This window comes from Cibotium barometz, chromosome 38 (assembly GCF_041138505.1).
Source record: "Cibotium barometz isolate CiBa-2024 chromosome 38, ASM4113850v1, whole genome shotgun sequence".
Classification (NCBI taxonomy): domain Eukaryota; kingdom Viridiplantae; phylum Streptophyta; class Polypodiopsida; order Cyatheales; family Cibotiaceae; genus Cibotium; species Cibotium barometz.
The window spans coordinates 13,330,349-13,348,895 of NC_141083.1; the positions used below are offsets into that span (position 1 = coordinate 13,330,349).

The window sequence follows — 18,547 nt, forward strand, 5'->3', positions numbered from 1 at the left end:
CCAATGTATCTTTAGGATATGCTAGCTTGCCTCATGCAACACTTCCATAATCATGTGGAACTATATCTTGCTATAGGAGTAGATAACAGTCCATAAACATCTCCTTCAGTCAATTGGAAATAGTTTAACCAACTAATGATGATCCCTCTTGGACTACATAAACATGCTACCTCGACCCTCTATATCACTATCTTAAAAACACGCTTCAAATAGTACATACCTCCCCAAAGATATGTGTAGGCCAAGGCCACACCATTGGGAAGTAGCCTGTGTTGACACGGGCTACTTCCCAATGGTGTGGCCTTAGCCTACACATAGCTTTGTTACCATGGATATAGACATGGCTTGGCGACCATCATTCCATATCATGTGCAACGTAAATCACGCAGCATAAACCCCATGATTCCATACCATGTGCAGCATAAGCCCCAGGATTCCATCTCATATCAAAAGAAGAAACTGCGTGGCATAAAAAAGAATTAAAACATGTTGTTTATACACAAGGCAATATATTATTGCAGAAACAATTTAACAAACATGCAAAAAAAGGGAGCTAGAAGCGTCCCGCACCGATGCGGGCCACTTCCAGCCCCTTTTTCTTAAATTGAAGAGAAACAAATATGTAGTAGACATTGCTTCTAACCTTGCCAAATCTACTCTTGATTCAACGCATGTAGAGCAGAAAATCTAGGTTCGATTCCATGCAAGAAAAGGGAAGGTTCAGCGCATGCAAGGAGCTTCACATATTTTCACAGTAATAGGTGATTTTAATGAAAAGGGGAGGTTCAGATAGTACCCTTTGGAAGAGCCTGGATATCCTCTTTGGAGGAGAGAGTTCCTAGATGCTAAGGTTTATGGATGAGAGAGTTACTTAAGAAGGGAGCACAACAGTACAAAGAGGAAGATGAAGTGAGAAAGAGAGAGGAATGCAGGGTCATCATAGCTCTTGGGCGGCCTGGTAGTGTCTACATAACTTTTGGGCGGCTAGTTAACGTCATCATAACTATTGGCCGAAAGTGTCAACATAACTTTTGGGTGGCCGTCGCACTTATAGGAGTTTTTGTGCGTTATTTTTTGCCAAATTCTGTATATTCTGGCCACGTTCGAGTTATTTTATTCTTACCTCCATAAGTTTTTCATTTTTGAGAATGAAGCAATCGAGTCTTTCTTCATTATGGATCCACTTCCTCTCTTTAACAAAACAAGATACTTGTGAAAAACATCTACCATTGTAGTGAAGTGGCCTACACAAGCTAGCTTAGAGAAGCAAAAAGGTGATCCACTTTCAACGGACCTAGCCACTTGAAATCCAAATAGTTTTAATGACTAGATAATTCACTCTCAAGGATGCAATACTTACCAATCTTACAAGGTTGTAGAAGTTACGTTGTCAATCACATGAGACTTACATAGCCCATTTTCTCTCAAATAGTTACAACTTACATAGCCGATCTCGTTACACTACAAAGATACATACATTTTAAGTTTCCTTCAAAAAATTTTGCAACATACATAGTCATCCCATCACCAAAAATTCCAATGCTGAAAACTCGCACAATATACATAATAATCCCATCACCAAAAAGTTACATAATCAATCATCATACCTCGTGCAAAACTAGGAAGACAAACGTCAAACTCTCCAAAACTTCATGGAGGCCCATATGTCATAAATCTTTTCTCAATCCACGTCATCCAAAGCATGTGGTGCCAATAATGAAAAAAGCATGAGAGTGTCTAATGTAGTCAATGTAAGACTACTCCTCTCGTCATCTTTGATATGATTCTTCTTCGAGAACCCTCTTTCACATGCGGCGGTGCTCACTGGGGGGACCCACAAGTAGTGCTTTGGATAAGATTCAACCCACTCCGTTTCACCATGACAATGTCCCCATGCTTCGTGGAAAGTAAAGTTTGATTTGCTTTGTAGAATGTGAGACAAAAACGATCCACTTCAAACTCACATTGCATTGCATCTATAAGCTTACTCCCTTGAACACCAAACTTTATACATAATCGATCCATAAATCCCTTGTTCGTTTGACTTCGAACACGAACATCCTTCTCATAGCTAGAAGGAGAAAAAAGTTTTGCGGCATTGAAAAGAGGCAAATCCGTAAATCTAGCATTTATTCCATTGATTAATTCACTAACAAATGCCTTGGCAAGTGTGATGCAATCATATAGTTCCCCTCCACTAGTAGAGTTTGGCAACAAAGAGTAATGCAAAGCATGCCTTTTGTTATGGGCTACCACACCTCCAAGAGGGAACTCAACACATTCACCTAAAGGATAAGCAGTACATCACAACTATCATAGGGCACTTACCAATGCTTCAAACTTGAGTCCCTTGAGGCCTCCAAGCTCCACCTTCATGTTGTCACCATAGAGTTGCTCGCACCGTCGCATAAGGCAATCACTCTCTCTTTCACTCTTCCACACAAGCATGAATCACACAAGCATAGAAGAGGAACAATGTTAGAATGCTCTCTCTCTCTCTCTCTCTCTCTCTCTCTCTCTCTCTCTCTCTCTCAATCTCTCTCAAGACACAAGGAAGAGCTCTCGATAGCACAAAGGGGATTGTGTCTTTTCATTATGAGAAAATGACTTATATACATTTGGCCCTTATTCACACTTGGGCACCCAAAACTTACTTACCACGTCTTGGGTGGCCAATATCTCATAATGTACAACTTTTATAGTGGCGTTTCATAACACTTATTAATGTCCTCAATTGGAGGATCATGTTTGTTAATCCAAAATGGGATAAACATCTCCCCCTTCCTAATGTAGGGTTTGTTCGCATAACCTGTTATCGAGGTCTAAAGACCTGAACACCGAACTCATGTTGGTAGAAGTTCCATCTTGGATTGGAGCTTTTTGAGTGTGCGTCGGAATGCTGAGATCTCCAGAATCATGTATCCACCATGTCTTTGAAAGTGATATGCATGTGGTCTGGAAGACATCGCACTCGATGGTAGTAAAGCACGATACCCCTGTCGTGGTTGATGTCGAACTTCAAGTGTTCTGCTTCATACCCATCGTAGGGATCCTTGGGTTGGTCTATCAGCACCACCACCAATTTTAGAAATCTGATGCTAGCCACAATTGCGGGGTTTGGAATTCTCTGCCATGGCCTTATCCATGTAAGCATTTATTGTCTTTGATCTTGTATGTTTGCAAATGTTGCTGGTATGAAAATTGTGAAGTTGTAGCTGTGAGTCGTGCCTTTTAGCTTCCTGAAATTCCAGCGATGTCCATCTTCTTTTAACTGGCATGTATAAAGGGTCTACCTGCAGTGTTGGTGACGCGCCCATATACACTTGGCTGTATTCTGAAATTGCCAGCAAGTACTCCTTCCGCCAGTCTGGTTGTATGCCAAAGTCTTCCAGTCTGGGGTGCTCTTCATTGGTGACTATGGTGGCATAGCCACCTCTTGTGTGCCTAGGGTTTGCTTTCCTCCACCTTCGAAAACAGTAGAGCTGATCATGAATGTAACGATCTGTATCTCCAGCAAAACAGCTAATTGGGGGTTTTCTAGCTTTATGTGCCTTGCCACATTCGCCCATAATGTACCCTCTCCAGCCAATGGAAGTAGTTCTTCTAATTGAGGGTGTGGAGGTCGGAGAGGGCATGGCACATTGTGCTGTTTTGGTTGAGTGATCTCCGAATAAGCTTTTGGCATGATTCGTCTTGTGGGCTCAAATGGAATTATCTTCATGAGGACTTTGAACATTAACTTTGGCTTCAAAAGAGGGCACGAATGAAACCCCTGTACTCTGCACTTGATAGATTCCAATATGGTATCATCAGTAAATGCCTCAATATTATCTTGCGGGATACGATGTCGTACCTCTTGAGAGTGCCGTGGTGGAGATGGGTGAGGTGCTAGTATCGGGGGTGAGTGTTAGTGAGAAAATCTATCTCTGGAGGATTGAAAGATGAGAAAATGCAATCGTTTGAGATGTGTTAGTAGGTGGCATATTAGGATATGGATTAAGTAACTTACTAGTAGTGACATTAGAAAAGACAGGGTGGTAAGTTGATTTTGAAAATGAAGAAGAGGATTCTTCCTGACCCCGACCTATGCTAGTGGATTTATGAGACTTAATAAATTCTTGTAAGTCTGGAATTTCTTCAGGATTAATAGTGGGATATTCTATGTGGGTAGCATCAAAATTGTATTGTACATTTGTTAGCATGGCTTCTAAGTGCTTGTAGATATTAGAATAGAGTTTTAGAATGCTAAAAGGATGATATAAGGTGGACTCGCATAAATTTAGATGCTGGTGAAGTGTTATATACTTTTGGCCACCCATGACTAATAATCCATTGGTAAGTATGTGCTACTACCTCATAGTTGGCAGGCGTCTCTAGAATGTCATCTAGGACAAACACGTCTAATTTTTCGACACTGCTACCCAGAATTTCTAAATTTCGGAGAACGCGACACCAACTACAAAGGTTTAGCACTATAGGATGTAGAGGGTAGAAAAAGATGTCTTGGGGATTAGTTAATACTAAGTCTCCCCATAAAATTTCCATTATTATGGTAGGATCAGCATCTCTTTCACTATTTTGTTTGATCAGGGTTAGTTCTCCTAGGCCTATACCTTTCGATAGATTTATGTCATATTGAAGTAGAGAGAGTGTTAGTGTCATATTGAAGTAGAGAGAGTGTGTTTTCTTCTTTTGCCCCTTCTTGATTTGTTTCATGATTTCCTTAGTCTCCATCAAGATTGCCTGCCCTTCTTGCATATCTTCAATTGTTAATGTGGGTTGGTCTAGTAATAGTGCCAACTGCATGTGCTCCTCTAGTTCGGGCTCCTTGGAGAGGCCTTTTTGCTACATGATCGAGAACCTGTGCGAGGAGGTATGGGTTACATATTTTGGATTGGTGGGCCTTCAAGTAGTTCTCCATCTCCTTATGGACATAGTATGTCGAGTCGTCTTCTTTCTCCTCATGTGCTTTGGCAATCCTGTTCAAAGTGACCCTATTGTATCTGTCCACGGGCTTCACCTACAGCATCAAGGACATAGCCCTGCAAGCTTTCTCCGTAGCCTCATCTTGGATGTTTTCATACTCAGCCCCATGTGAGTTGTACGAACTTTTCTTGAGCATGTCATCCAAACGCATCTTGTCAATGGAGTCTTCTTGAACCTTGACTACAAAAGCATCCCGTATGAGATCTTCTATGATGAGGAGTTGCTCGGGCGTGCCGTCCGCTTTGGTGATGGTTCCCCTTTTGGTCCCCTTTCTTGTTGTAGGTCTTGAGGTATTCTATGCATAGTTCTGTGTCGATACTTTGTGGGAGTATCTTTGCCATCTTCCCCAAACCAACCTTGTCCAGATTTACTTTTACTTCAGCCTCCTCCAGAATTTGTAGGCATTCTGGGCTATGGTACTGGAGGGCTACCTTTCCATAAGCGTGAGAGCTTCTTTGCTGATGATGGCCCCATGGAAGGCTTGGGCATAAGGGCCCAAGAAGTTCATCTTTGGCCACTGGGCTGGCCTCTTTTTCTGACTTGCTGGGGATCCAGTGGTGCTGGCTTGAGTCGCACCGAGGGTCTCGAGAGCTTCTGACTCTGAGGTTGACATCTGTACATAAATATCGCATTTGTCTATAGACTGGTGGGGTTGGTATCATCTTTTCTTTTTCTTTTTCTTTTTCTTTTTTTTGGTTAATATAAATAATGGGTAATAGGTTAGTTGGATTGAGGAGTTTGTTAGTGTAAGAGCAATCATGGGGTGTGTTAATAGTCAGGGGAAAGCTATGGCATGAAGGTTCATGGTTAGAGTGAGTTCGTGAATCTACAGGCCGTGAAAAATTCAGGCGTGAAAAGTCAGTTGTGAAAAGGTATGACGTGAATAGGTAAGCCGCCAAAAAGTGAGCCGTAAAAAAGTCAGGCGTGAATCTGTAAGCCGTGAAAAAGTGAGCCGTGAAAAGGTGAGTCGTGAAAAGTCAGAGGTGAAAAGATATGTCGTGAAAAGTTAGTCGTGAAAAGGTGAAGCATAAATCTACAAGCCGTGAAAAAGTGAGCCGTGAGGAAAAGCCAAACATGAAAATGTATGACATGAAAAGTTAGTCATGAAAAGATAAGGTGTGAAAAAGTGAGCCGTGAAAAAGTAAGTCGTGAATCTGTAGGCTGTGAAAAAGTGAGTCGTGATGAAAAGGTGAGGCGTGAAACTGTAAGTTCATGAACCTGAGTTTTTGTGAAACTGCAGGATGTTATTGTGAATCGTTGATTATGGTTGTTTGTTTATGAGGGTTTTTTCATTTTTTAATTTTATTGTGTAAAGATACATATGTGAAGATTCTACGAAGACATTGTTTATATTTATTACAATGTCTGTACATAAGATGTGATGAATCTTTGAAGATAAAAAATACAAGAACAAAAAGAAAACCAAAAGAAAGAGGATCAAGCTCCCACCTCGAAAGGAGATAGTCGAAAAGGTTGAAATCCAGATATGGCGGGTTGGGAGATGCAAATGGAAGACAAGCGCAATCGAAGATTCAAAGCACACAATGCAAAATGGACCGAACTTGTAAAGACACTCGGTCATCAAGGAAGAAAAATAAAATATCCAATAATTCCAATATGCTAGGAATTTCTCTTTTCCCATCTAAATGATTGAATTCCAAATGTCATAGGAATTCTTCTTTTACCATTTAAATATAATTACCATAATTTTCTCATTTCTTAATTATTTAATTACACATAAACTTAAAATTTAGTTTTCCATTGAATGTGACAAAAACCATTCTTTTAACCTAGGATATTCAATCCTAGAATATGATAGGAAGTCCTCTTTTCATGTTATACATAAGAATGAATTATGCATCAATTTCTTAAAAATTTTACAATAGTTCTACTGCTATTACTGGTAATTTTTTATTTTTTATGAAAAGAATAAGACATATTAAAATAATTATGATAGTATAACTATCTTTTATCATTAAATCTAATTTATGGATTTATCCCATAATATTGCCATATTTTTCAAGCATATAAGTATAAAAACCATTTTCTTAAACCTTTAGCTTCACAAGCCTAGAGTTTGATTTGTGAATAAAGAATTTCTCCATGAGAAGCATTAATTGAATATAGAATAGGTCATTCTTTGGGGGAGAGAGATATGCTTTAAAAAATATTTTAATTTAAGCATAAATGAAAACTTTATGTGTTTAATCACTAAAATCCATTAGAGAGCTTCAATTGCATTAAAGAGCCATTCAATTGAATACTTCTCAAGCTTGAGAGGGGTTGAGAAGTGAGAAACATTTAGAGATTAAGAAAAAGACCATAAATCACACTTTACCTCTTATTTTTCTTGATTCTTTAGTCTAAGGAGAGGCCCCCAACCAATCAATTAGTTTAGTATGTTGATGAAGACTCCAAAGAAGGTTGAAGAGACAGAGAGAGAGTGAGAGAAACTCCATTCTCTCCAAATTGTAGAGGATTTTTAGAGGATAATAGAAAATATTATTATTTTAGTATAATACTGGCATGGTATAGTTCACATATATTTTTACAAAGGGCTAAGGATCTATTTATAGGTGAGGGAGGCCTCTAACCAAGTCTAACTAGGTTCTAGAATTTTCTAGGTTTAGTTTGGCTGAATTTGGACAAGATTTGGACCTAGTTTGGCTCCCTTTTGATTTGGTTTGATCTAAGAGAGAGGAGAGATAAAAATATCTTATTATTTTTTAGTTTAAAACTCCTAGTTTTGACCTAGTTTGGCTCCCTTTTGATTTGGTTTGATCTAGGAGAGAGGAGAGATAAAAATATCTTATTATTTTTTAGTTTAAAACTCCTCCACACATGTGAAATAGGCACCTCCTTGAAGAGCCCCCTTCTCCTTACCAAGGTGTCAAAAATGTATCATTATATCCAAAATATCTCATTTTTTTAGTAATATTCATAGTTTTTTACTAATAAACCTTGTACTCAATCAACTCTTCATCTTATGTGGGCATTTACTCAATTTTGGGTACTTTTCTTTTATAAATTGGATTTATCTCCTCCCCACACTTGGATTGATCCTATTGGCCCATAGGAACCTTAATTAGACCATAATCCAAATTTTTTTGAAAATCTAGACCCTTAGGCTAAAGTCCTTTATACTATTTTCAATTAATTCCAATTGAACATTGGAAAGTTCTTTTTGAATTTCTATTTCAGGGGAAACCATTTTAGACACTAGGAGGATTTTTATATAAAAAAATATCTCAATTTTGGATTACCTCCCTCTAGACATTTTCTCTCTATAGGATCTTTCTTTTATTTCAAAGAAGAGAACAATTATAAGATCAGAAGGGGAGGTTCTTACACCTGTATACCTCAAAAGCTAGAGGGAGGAATCTTACATTCTACCCCACTTAAAAAATACGAGATGTCCTCATCTCGCAACTGGAGGACAACTCTTTTTCTTAAGATTCAACTGATTCTGGGGTTCCTTATAGTCTGGTCAACCCAACAGAATCCTGGGATAAGATCCCTTATATAAAACACATTATCAGATAACAATTCATTCAGAACATATCATTCATATCCTTAACACAATAATGGTCCATTAGATCGAAAGTTATATCTGAACATTCCTCCACGGGAATTTCAGTTATATAGGTTCTCAATTTGTCATCCCTTAATTTGAGCCACTGGGTCATAGGTCAAACAACAGCAATCTGTCAGCACAATCCACTAATCTCATAGTGATTTGCTGAAGTCATTATCACTATTCCAGTTATTAACATCATTACTGGGATTCGTCCCATTCATCCTCATTGTGGTTTTGTTCAACTTATCACCTTTCAGGAATCATCATTTTTCAATTAGAATCCAAATCAACTCATCAATTCTCAACCAGAATTTTAAAATCATATCAACCAGCATTCGAATCCATCATTTGGATATCATTTTTGCTTATAATTTCAAGGTCTTAGACTTACTTGTATATACTGCCAGTAAAGAGCTACAGTTATACCCTTGGTATACACGGGTAGTCGTCACGGTCCTTGGAATTATAAGGTAAATACCATCATGTCCAGGTCTCAAGCAAGTCAGGGATTCCATACAATTGTGGTACTTCCATCTGAAGACCCAATTACTAATTTATGAATTTTATTCTGAATATCAATTTGTATGAATTTCATCACACAATTCTAACCTTTTACTGCTACTTCATAAATTTTTGACATTTTTGGCTTCTCGGTTGATCCACTTTAGCCAATTCGCTCTGATACCAGCTGAAAGATCCCCACCCACTCTGCGGCGCAGCGAATTCGGGGGTGCTAGCAGCGGAAGTAGCACTTCTTGCGCGGGGCAGGGTCCCTCACTCGGGGCCTCGCCCACGGATATCCGGACAAGAGACTAATCCCTCGGTTCTTCCAAAACCGAACCCGAAAAAACTTCCCTCACCTGGAAAGCACGGGCGATTCCTCTAGGATATTTTTACTCTAACGTAGTCAAGGTCATCACTAACCAAACTGATTCGACCGAACGTGTAAAGACACTCGGTCAGATCAAGGAAGAAACTTGCACTTGGATCATAGAGACCAACGCCTTTTTCCTCATTGAGAGGCACAACTGTTGATTCTTTTCCATAGAACAATTTTTATTTGGGATTTACTTCATCTATCGTACCATAACAGAATTGAGTCTCATTTTAGGGATCCATCAGTCCAGCCTAACCCCATCTAGTCCCATGGGTTAGCCAACCGCCCAACCACTATAGTGATGGGATCCAATTAGGAATTTGGTTAGGTTTTGTCCCAGGTACCAGGGAGGAAAAGAGTTCCCAGGCCCCCTAGCTGGATATTCATGCAAACTTAAAACTAGTCACACACTTACACACCCAATATGAAATTGCCTTTTTCATAGATTCAGCTATCTTTAAAACAATCATTTAATGAAACCATAGTGTCACTGATCATAATCCTCCAAAATATCCGGTTGAATCCTAATTTCCAATCATTCAATGAAACCATAGTGTCACTGATCATAATCCTCCAAAATATCTGGTTGAATCCTAATTTCCAATCATTCCTTCATCGGTGTACCTATGGCATCATTGGCAACCAGAACGCTCACCACCTTCAGGGGCCCTGTTCCTAGCTCATAGTACCCAGCAATATATTCACTTATAAAAATCAAAATGAAATCTCCGTTGAAGATCAGCGAGATCAACCAACAGATCCATATAAAAGAGCCATGGACTCATTCGTTGACTTTGAATTTAATTAAAATACTCATTAATTTCAATATGCTAGGAATTTCTCTTTTCCTATCTCAATGATGGAATTTCCAAATGTCATAGGAATTCCTCTTTTAACATTTAAATATTTCTTATAGAAAAAATAAATTTATATAAATTTCATCTTTGAATTTAATTAAAATACTCATTAATTCCAATATGCTAGGAATTTTGCTTTTCCCATCTCAATGATGGAATTTCCAAATGTCATAGGAATTCCTCTTTTAACATTAAAAATGAATTACTAGAAATTTCTCTTTTGCTAATTACTATTTATGCATAAATATAAAAATCAAAATTTTCCATGATTATAATGAGAATCATTTAATTAATCTAGGATGATTAATCCTAGAATATGCTATGAAGTCCTCTTTTCATAATATAAACGAAAATGATTTATGTGTTTATTTTTTTAGAAATTTTGCCATAGCTCCGCTGCTATTACTGACAATTCTCAATAAATTTGAAAGAATAAAGTTTAGTATTATTCATGTGACTAGAATAACCACTAATTGGATCATTATCCAATCATGGATTGATTCTTAATTTTACCATAAATTAAATAGCATAAAAGTATTAAAAGCCATTATTTTGGCCTCCAATAAGACAAGCATAGAAATTACTTTTAGATTAGAGAAATGCTTCATGAGAAGCTTCATTTGAATTGAGAATAGGTCATAGGAATGACCATTCTTTGGGGGAGAGAGAGAAATGCTTAAAAACCATCATAAATTAAGCATAAATAGAAATTTATGTATTTCTTCATTACAATACATTAAAGAACTTCAATAGTATTCAAAAACCATTCAAATTAATGCTTCTCAAGCTTGAGAGGGATTGAGAAGAGAAACATTTGCAGATTTAAGAAAAAGAAGACAATAATCCACACTTTACCTCCTAAATTACTTGATTCTTTGATCACAGTAGAGGCCCCCAACCAATCAATTGGTTTGGTATGTTGTTGGAATCACAAGGAAGATTGAAGAGAGAGAGAGAAGCTCCAATCTCTTCAATTTGTAGAGGATTTTTAGAGGATAATAGAAAATATCATTATTTCAGTATAGTACTGGCATGGTATAGTTCTCATATTTTTTACAAAGGGCTAAGGATCTATTTATAGGTGAGGGAGGCCTCTAACCAAGTCCAACTAGTTTCTATAATTTTCCAAGTTCAGTTTGGTGCTGAATTTGGACAAGATTTGAACCTAGTTTGGCTCCCTTTTGATTTGGTTTGATCTAGGAGAGAGGAGAGATAAAAATATCACAATATTTTTGAGTTTAAAACTCCACCACACAAGTGAAATAGGTGCCTCCTTGAAGAGCTCCCTTCTGCTTACGAAGGTGTCAAAATTGAATCATTATACCCAAAATATCTCATTTTTTTAGTAATACTCTTAGTTTTTTAGTAATACTCATAGTTTTTACTAATAAACCTTGTCCTTAGTCAACTCTTCATCTTATGTGAGCATTTACTCATTTTTGGGGGTTTTTCTTTTATAAATTGGATTTATCTCCTCCCCACACTTGGATTGATCCTATTGGCCCATAGAGACCTTAATTGAACCATAATCCAAAATTTTTTGAAAATCTAGACCCCCTTAGGCTAAGGTCCTTTATACTTCTTTTCAATTAATTCCAAATGCACATTGGAAAGTTCTTTTTGAATTTTTGTTTCAAGAGAAACCATTTTAGACACTAGGAGGATTTTTATATCCAAAAATATCTCAATTTTGGATTACCTCTCTCTAGATATTTTCTCTCTCTAGGCTAAAACAGAATCTTTCTTTTATTTCAAAGAGGGGAATAATTACAAGATCAGAAGGGGAGGTTCCTGGAGGGAGGAATCTTACACAATGCCAAGTTCCTTGGAATTGTTCTTATTGTTGTGTGGGCATGAAAATGAAAGACACAATCGATAATAAGCATATTGCATAGAATATGTTTCATATAACTATCATAGGAAATTTTAGGGTGGCTTACCATTTGGCTATGACAGGCCATCTAAAAGATGTGAATCGAGAATTAAAGATGGCTGTGAGTTTCGTGCTTCTCTCTTGTGTTCTTCTCTCCCTTGCTCTCCTTACTCGGAGTGATTGGTTCTTGGTTTGCTCTAATCGAGGGAGCATAGTCAACATAACCTTCTTTTCTCTTCTTAAGAGCTCCCTTGTTTGCACCTTGTCCTTTACTTACATCTTGGCTCTTTCTTGGAGGTTATCCTTTGCTTGGAGCCTTGCTTTTCTTTTTTTTTCCATCTTTTTTCTTTTTCTTTTTCCCAGATTTCTCCCCTTGTCATGATGGAGTTGAGGCCTTTTCTTTTATTTTCCGAACATAGTCTATGGGACATGCAATTTAAGAGTGATGCACTAGACATTGTAGAAACAATATGTAGACTTTATAATGATGCTCTTACCTTGAAATAGAACCTTCTTGGATTTTGGATACTCTCCTGGTGGGTAGTCATAGAACCATGGCATGACCTCCATGGTGTCCAAAACAAGTCCTCTCTCGCGCCACTGTCGTGGAAAGAGCAATGTAACAGATGTGCTTTGTCGCCATTCCTCCACGATAAGAGGGAGACTCTCTATCTCCTCTTCCTCTCCAACAAAAACCAAAACCACTTGCAATCTCAGCACATAGGAAAGTGATGAGAGAATGTAATAAGAACCTTTTGAGAGTTGAGGTGTAAGTAGATTATCTATATACAAAACGTTTTGCTGTTGACTCGATAAATGGCATCTTTCTCGTTGGTATTCTTGGAGTCAAGTGATCCAATTGTCTCCATACTTGTGCGATGTGCTCTTTCTGTTAATATCAAAAGAACCACTTTGGACCATCAAAACTACGCATGGTGCACTCATACTCTCCTATGGCCACCTCCCGTATGATCTCCAAGGCACAATCGCTGATCGCCTCCCGATAGGAGACCTGAGTTATGTAATCCTGCCACTCCTTTTCACCCCCCTCAAAACCGCAATCTTTTCCTACCTTCTTGTTGAGAATAAGGTCTAGTACAATGGTCTTCCTGCATGATTCTATGCATCAATATGTTATTCAGATTGTGATGACTTTACCTATAAAATCATGATAACTTACCTATGCATAGGCATCTACGCCTTAGCAAGAACCTTCAGCTTGTCCATGGTGACACAATGTTCTCCATTGTACCAATCAAGTGAGTATAGCTTGGTAAATCACTCTTCGCCACAAGAGACGGACTTAAGATGATAGCAAGCTTTTTGCCCTTACGCTTGCGAAGCTCATCCTCAGTGTCTTTCATAGCCTTGTGGATAGTCTCATGGTATGACTCATCCATTGTGTCCAATTCATCAACTTTGTTACTCAATAATTTTGCAAACTCATCCTATTAGAGGTTAACACATAAAACCTTGGACAGGGTCTAGAGTGCATAAATCCTAATGTAATACTATGTAATAAAGAAAAGAGGAAAAAGAGATATACAATTGTATACTTGCCTTATATATGAGCTATATTAGAAGCCCCTTTGGCAAGCAACACCACACATTCTTGTGCTATTTTTTCTCTTGTTGCATCTCTCCATTGATTCACTCCATATCCTCCTTCCAAAAGTGTTTCATCAGGCTACTCTGAAGAAATACACCTTATTCAAAAATGGAGGTGCACGAGAGAGAGAGAGAGAGAGAGAGAGAGAGCGAGAGAGAGAGAGAGCGAGAGAGAGAGAGAAGATTTCTACAATGTGACAAAAGGAGCCGGAGAGAGGGAAAGAGAGAATATTTCTATGATGTGACAAAGGAGAGAGAGAGAGAGAGAGAGAGAGAGAGAGAGAGAGATTTATATATTGGAAATAAGAGAGAAAATATTATATTGAAGATTTCTAACGGAGAGAGAGAGAAAATATTATTTTGAAGGTCTTATATTGAAAATTTTACATTTAAAAAAAATGGGGAGACTTCTCCATTTTTTTAAATGTGTACGTCTTTACCTTTGAAGCCTTCTTGCGTTTGTCTCCTTCTCCTTCTTGGTAGACCAGACACCACGACGGAGAGGATGACAGAGATCATGACAAAAGCTAACTACGACAACAACAATCGACAGCAAGTCCTACGCGTCGTCGATGTGGGATGGCAGTAGATTATCCTTTTTGTCTGACCTAATCTCCTCCAAGGGTGTGAGAGGCACCTTGGGCTACCTAGTAGAGCAATTGGTGAAGCGTGTGTGTGTTTGGGGTAAGGTCTCGTGATCGAGTCTTATTTCCAGCTCTCATCCATAAGGACACTGCTTGGTACAAATAAAAAATCTCTCATTATACAAAAAGAAGAAGAAGACGTGCGCGTGTGCATGTGGGCTCCACTCCCTGGCCAGACATGCAGAGCGCACAGACCACCCAAGGGTTGTAGCGCTTGGCTCTACAACCTTTTTTAAATGTTTAAAAAAAACTTCTCTCTCTACACCTTATCACTCTACTTGGGCCCCAATGTTTTTTAAATGTTAATGTTTAAAGGGTTAGAGAGAGCCCCATTTCTTTAAATGGCTTCTCTCTCCACCTTTTTAAGCCTGTTAAAAAAAACCATTTGTTAATTCTTTCTTTCTCTATCTTTTTGAACCTTTTTTTAAGGGGACTTTTTTCATTAAATTTAATGCCTTCTCTCTCTCTCTCTCTCAATATTTATATTTTCTTTTTTAATATCTCTCTTGTACAATTTAATACTCTATATATATATATTAGCATGTAATATGCCTTCTCTCTCTCTCTCTCGCTCTCTCAATATTTATATTTTCTTTTTTAATATCTCTCTTGTACAATTTAATACTTTATATATATATATATTAGCATGTAATATGCCTTCTCTCTCTCTCTCTCTCTCTCTCTCTCTCTCTCTCTCTCTCTCTCTCTCTCTCTCCTCTCAATATTTATATTTATATTTATCTTTTCTTTTTTAATATCTCTCTTATACAATTTAATACTTTATATATATATATATATTAGCATATTATACGCTCTCTCTCTCTCTCTCTCTCTCTCTCTCTAACGATTATATATCTCTAATAGCTCCCCCATCTTTTTCAATACGATTATGTTTAATCCTCTCTAACCTGTTGTCCTCTCTCATTCCCTTGCTTTTTGATGGAGGTGACTATCATATTGTCAGATTAGCCTGAGGATTCACTTCACATCCCATTTCTTGATGACAAGGCTATAATCTGTAAAAGCTCTTTGGATAGCAAGTTGCACCAAAATTGAAGGTTTAAATATTTAATTGCTACTATGATGGAGCTACAGGGTGGGACCTCATTAACCATAGAGCTTCCACAATATAAAGATATCGACAAGAAGACATATTATATTCTTAAGGAGGACGCCTCATATATTTATAGAGTTATTGGTGACAAGATGGTGAATGTTGAATCACCTTCTCCATGCATCATTTCTTCAGAATGAGGGTCATCAGTACATTTTGCTATTGAAGTTGAATCTCATTTCAATGGACTGGCAGGTACCCCTAATGTTATCATCATCGATGTGGATAAAGAAGAGGAACCATTCACAGAGAAACAACTACTAAGCCCATGTAGTGGCATTGGCAGGAGAAGCCAAAGTACTGTGAGACAAAGATTCTTGAACAATGTAGATCCACAGTCCTTACAAAAATGATATGGCGTGTGGGTGATCCACCAAGGTCATATGATGGGGATAATATGTTTGAGTTTCTAGCAACACTTGGACAAGTATCCCCTATGGATGGGATGGAAGCGAAGTATGATGGTCACCTATGGTGGACAAAGGCCACTACTACAAATGTCACTTTTGATGGGACTACATGCATATTGTAAGATTCCTCCCCAGCCCCTCAAGATGTCTAGTTTCTTCCCCTGTAATCAATCCCCTTTTCAGAATAATAAAAGATCTTGCTTCTACCTTGTTTTGGCTTAGAGAGAGAAAATATTCTAGAGAGAGATAATTTAGTTTTTAGATATCTTTAGATGGAAAAATGTCCTTTCTTATTAAAATAAATTCCCCCAAAATAGAAGTTTAAAAAGAAATTCCTAAGGTGCGTTAGAAATAAATTATAATTTGCTCAAAAGACCTTAGCCTAAGGGTCCAGATTTTTTGAAAATTTTGGATTAAGGTTTTGAGGGACCAATAAGATTAATCCAAATGTAGGGAGGAGATAAATTGAAGAATAAAAGAAAAAGCCCCCAAAAATGAGTAAATACTCACATAAGATGAAGAGTGGACTAAGGACTAAGGACCAAAGGAAACATTACAAAATTGAATTTTTGACACCTCAGAGTGGGGATTCCCCCTCATGAAGGAGGAGCCTTTTTTCTCATCATTACTCCCCAATTTTAAATCAATTAAATGAGATATTTCATCTCTCCTCTCTCCTATTTCAAGTATAGTTCCAAAAAGTAAGCTGATTTGACCAAAAAATGGTCAAAAATTGACCAAACTGATCTAAAAAATTCTAGAATCAGTTTGCTTGGTTTGAGGCTCACTTTTTCCTATAAATAGAAGCCTCCCCCTTTGTAAAATCTTAGTAGTGTTTATGCACTGTTACTCTACTCCTACCCAAAACCAATACATTGAATTTTCTTGATAATTCAATTGTTTTTGACTTAATCCTCTCTCCAAAGTAATTGGTGGCCACTCTTGATCCAAACAAGAGTAGAACCCTCAATCCCTCAAGCCAAAGGAAAGCTTACAAACTCCATATAAGCTAAATTTTTCTTACTTTTTAATTTCAAATCTATGGTTTTCTTGATTTTCTTGTTTTTTATGGTTGATTAAAGTAAATTCTAATGCTATGCCTTGATGAAAAGGCCATCCCCTTCTCTTCCTTACAATTCAGTCTTTCTTTATCCTAGAATGTTTAACAAAAAGATTAATTAAACTTTTCTTATTGTTTACTCTCTTGGAAATTGAAAATTGTGTAGATTAGAGTCCTATTCATCTAATTGGGGTTACATTAAATTGAAAATAGAATGTTTAAAATGAAAAATAGTCAACCATACAAAGGAAGTTATGGCAAAATTTTCTAGAATTTTGTGGAAAAGAAAGTTTATTTTTATGTTATTCCAAAGAGTAATTCCCACCGTTTGTGCATTCTAAAAGAAATATTCTAATTTACTCCATGTACATATTCACCTATGAATATGCATGGATATCACTGATATCAATTATTAAAATTAATTTCTATGCATAGAAAGATGCATAATGGAAATTTTTTTATTATAAAAGTGTTATTTTTATTGAATTTAATTTATATGCATAGAAAGATGCATAATGGAAATTTTTTTATTATAAAAGTGTTATTTTCATTGAATTTAATTTCTATGCATAGAAAGATGCATAATGGAAATTTTTATTATTATAAAAGTGTTATTTTCATTGAATTTAATTTCTATGCATAAAAAGATGCATAATGGGAATTTTTTTATTATAAAAGTGTTATTTTTATTGAATTTAATTTCTATGCATAGAAAGATGTATAATGGAAATTTTTTTATTATAAAAGTGTTATTTTCATTGAATTTAATTTCTATGCATAGAAAGATGCATAATGGAAATTTTTTTATTATAAAAGCGTTATTCCTATAAAAATTGATTTTATGCATAAATAGATGCATAAAGAAATTCTTTTTATTTAAAAGTGTTATTCCTATTAAATTTGATTTTATGCACAAATAGATGCATAAAGAATTTTTATATCAAAATTAGAATCCTCTTTAATTGTATGTTTAATTTCTGAGTATTTGATAAATGAATAAGTAAATACTCTAAGAGAGAAATTTCTATCGTTTTATATTCACATGGATTGTAAAGAGAAAATTCAGGAAATCTATCGAGATCGAAATATTCAGATAAATGATTAATTTATTCCTCATCAAAATTTGTGATAAATTTATAAATCAGCTAAGTGAATATTCAATGAATGAAATTCAGTAAAATAGTAACTGAAATATCACCCCTTTTCGAGAAAGATAGCTCAGGAAAAATCTTATCAGACTCGAACCCTAAATCAAACTACGACCAAGACCAAACTCTTTCATCAGTTTCGAGGAAAAAAGATGTGACTAGTTCAAGAAAATACACTTAAATCTCCCGCCAAATCTGAAACTAAGTTTGAGACCCTTCAAATTGATCTGCGGATCAAGGTTACAAAATTCAAGGAATTCTGTTATGGAATTCAGAATTACGATCAAGAAGTTTTGGGGATACTGATTCAAGAAATACTCCTTGTATTCAAATGAAAATCAAACTGAAAACTTGCATAGAAACCATGTTTTCTTAAAGGCCTATCGTACGCCA

The 18,547-nt window shown here is 36.7% G+C and overlaps 1 pseudogene; it reads right to left on the minus strand.

Moving 5' to 3' along the window:
* Positions 1-1,681: 1,681 nt before the first annotated feature.
* Positions 1,682-18,547, minus strand: part of LOC147616370 (uncharacterized) — a 301,034-nt pseudogene continuing 284,168 nt past the window's right edge.